Raw genomic sequence first — 3,850 nt, 5'->3', positions numbered from 1 at the left:
TGCAAATTATAGGTAGCTACAGACAAACATATCTGACTCAGGACACCCACCCCACATATCTGGCCCTCTACAAATCTATCAGGATTCCACCCATCACCCTGATCCTGCCTAACTTACATTACCCAACCATGGATTGGAAATCCAACCATGACAGAACAGAAATGCACAGAGATTCCTCCATCTTAGCAATGCTACATCCCTAGGACAGCCACTTTATACCCCCACAGGATGTGATACCTATGTCGGTCTTGGCAGTAACCGACATGGTCAACCACTGCAGCAACCCTATGGTATCATCTTTCCTGGCAAGATCTGACAGAAAAGTAGTCACGTGTCATATTACCATCACCCCTGACCCACCTCTAGCTATGGTAAAAGGAAGATGTCCGACAAGCTGATCATAACCACCAGTGGGATGGTATAAACAGCTGAACAGCCCCCTACATGACTACAGGAACAGGTCCCAGCTTCCAAATGTATACAAAATTACTCTGCCAGCATTTATACAGAGATGCACGAAATCAGGAATGCCCATCACCATCTGCAATGGACAGTAAACTTGTCCACAAACATTTGCAATAAAGGAACTATATAACACAAGGATAACATTGCTGAACAGGACCAAGAAAGAGCAGGTGCACAATTGGAAGTAATCACCCCTTAACATGAACAAACTAAGAAGAACACCAGTGAAATCCACTAAAGGCAAAACCGAGTCCAAATTGCCCACATCTAAGACAGACAATAGTAAGGCATCCCTCACATATGTCATAATTCCCAAACAAAGCTCCCAGATCTGTGCAGAATTGGTGGTCAAGGACACCACATACACAAATGCTGTAGATATAGCAAATCCACTGGTTGACAGATTCAATGGAAATGTCTTACATCTGCCCCCCATCATGGAAGAAGGACATCCCCAGTACCTGAACACCCAACCCTCATCACTAGGGAACAGGGCATCACTGTCCTCTCAAAGTCAAGAAGACAGCCTCCATGGGACCTGAAGACATCCCAGGCTGCAGCCTACTGGAACCCAGGCATGAACTGGCAGCATCATTATGCACCCATCACAGCTGAGTGGCAGACAGCCACTGTCATGACTTCACAACAAAGTGGACTGTTCACCGATCCAGGAAATTAAAGACCCATCAGCCTAACTTGCCTGATCTGCAAGGTTATGCAATGGATTATCATGGATCACATTAACAGGGACATTGGCAAAATCCAAATATTGTACAATACACAGTCTGCCATTCTCAGGGGAGGTGTGTCAGTGAACTCTGGATGTCTTCCCTGAGGCAGCCAACAAAGGCATGGATGAAGGAAAGATGGTGCACTCCAGCCACCTTGACCTGGCTAAAGCCTCACATACAATTCCCCACTTGGCCATAGTATATGAACTCTGTCGACTAGGCAGCAATCCATATGTTACCAGATGGGTAGCAAACCAGTGAATTGATAGAACCCACATAATCAAAATAGGGGTAGCCAACTGAAACAGTACAGCCATACTGAGTGACATACCCCAGGGATTGTTCTGGGGGCCCATGGTATATGGGAAATACATCCCTGATGTGCAGGCCAAAAACATTGACCTATAGCTGACCAAGTGGGCAGATGACTACAATCTGGGAACAGACATCAATACCCAAAATGATGTGAACATCCTGCAACAGGATCTCACCAAAACAAATGACTGATGCCAGAAACATCGCCTCAAGCTGAATGTCTGCAGATGCATCAGCATCCTCTTTGGAGAGACTGATGACCCCACATAGTATCATATTAACAAAAATGTCCTACATACACAATCAGTAGTGTGGCATTTGGACATCCAGGGTAATACCAACCTGAAGTGTGAGCTCCATGTCTTTCATTGTACAGAAAGCTTTATAGATGGGACAACTCAGATGTAAGGGTTTTCCATCCAGGGACAATGAGGTCATAAGATCCATGTATGCTAACCTTATAAGGCAAATTATTTTGTTCAACACCCCCTTCGGCATGTACCTCACAAAGCCCATGCAGCAGCCAGAGAGACCACAGAATTTCCTCACTGGGAGAATGCAGGACCACAAACACCTACCCTACACAGATAGGCTAACAGCACTGTCCCTCTACTCGGTTCCATACAGATTCTGCAGAGGTGAGCCCTGTCTGGCATACAAAGCAATCCACACCCAGTCTTGATGGAACTGTTGCACATCTGCAAGTCAAGGCCTACTTGATCTACCTGTAGGCACAGCATCAACCTGGTCTGTGATATCAATAGGGCTTGTTGGTGTGACAGATACATGTCCCACACACTCCCCCATCTGTAGAATACACTCCCTGTCTACACCAAGCCAAGTGCCTCAATACCCCTAGTGAAGTGCTCCCTGTATAAGTGCATGGGAAGCAGAACATACAGTCCGGTGATTCCAACTGTGTCCCTGCTGGACAGGGGCTCTGGGTGCTGACATGTCTTAACATGGGCAACACTCTCATCTGTGAGGGTTATAAGGGCTTCAGGGCCAAAAGCCTACTAACCTCATATCAACCTATCAACCTATACACAGATGTCTGTCAGTGCTTGACAACATTACTCTGTACTGCTCTGCCACTGACGTATGGAGCATACCACACAGATAATGGACATCACTGCCAGTAGAATTCACTCTGTACCCACACCCATACCTTTCAACCTCTTATAGCAAGACATCTGGACAAAGTCATAAATAAAAGTGCAAGAAAGGCCCAATTATAAGCTTGTGTTTTAAATATTGTCCTTACAAACTTAGAAAGTTGGTAGAATAACAGGTTTTGCTTTAGCATGTATTGCCTGAAGCTTATGAAGTCTGAAATACAAATGTTCTGTCATTATTTTCCTAATTTTCACTTTTTAAGTATATGCTACCAACCGGCCAGAAAACCACAGGTGTATGACACACGGATAAAAAATGGACAAACATCTGGGCAATCTTACCAAACCTGTACAGTTAAGAGGTACACCCACACCAGGATATGACCTTTCAGGTAAGAAGAATACCACACAAGCAGAAGATCCCCAGCCAGTATATCACCAAGGTACTGGACTGTTTACACAGCTTCATCAGTCAATTGGCTATAGCCACACCTCTCAACTGGCCGGATTGTGCAAGAATGTCTAGTGTTTGGCTCATAATATTGGTCTGTGCATCATCCATCTTGTAATTTCTCTGGTAAATCATTGTGATGATCTGAGAATTTCTGTCAGTAGGTAATGACACAATACATTACAGTGTCAAATGTCACGTATGTCAGAAAATGTCTGCTAAAACAGACCCTGTAACTCTAGCAAATCATACATTAATAAGAGAAATAGTTACAGTATCTCCCTATGTTTGGGCCATTGTCTCACCATTTTGGCAGGCTATCACCAGATATCTTGCACTAACAGGCTGAGAGGTATGGCTGTAGCACACAAAACACTGGACTGGAGTACAACAATCTCTGGAATGGAGACCCACACTTACTATAGAAGGTCATACTGGGCATGCTTCTACACTTAGAAGTAAAGCCCATGTCAGAAACCACATCAGACTACATATCTGTATTGTGCAGATGTCTTTGAATACACACAGCTATGTACACCTTAACTGTCTCCACATAAACCTATTAGACAGGATTACCACAGCCAGCTGTAGGTGGCTCCTATGTGGTATATCTGCATCTGTTGCTTGTGATATACACACACACACACACACATATATATGGGCAACATATTACAATATGTCAACCATATACATACATCAACATGGGGAAGAGAGAGACAGATGGTGATAGAGAGAGCGAGAGAGAGAGAGAGAGAGAGAGAGAGAGAGAGAGA

The sequence above is a fragment of the Protopterus annectens genome, chromosome 4.part1 (assembly GCF_019279795.1).
Source record: "Protopterus annectens isolate FY-2018-M chromosome 4.part1, PAN1.0, whole genome shotgun sequence".
NCBI lineage: Eukaryota > Metazoa > Chordata > Ceratodontiformes > Protopteridae > Protopterus > Protopterus annectens.
Note: the sequence above shows the minus strand (reverse complement) of the source record.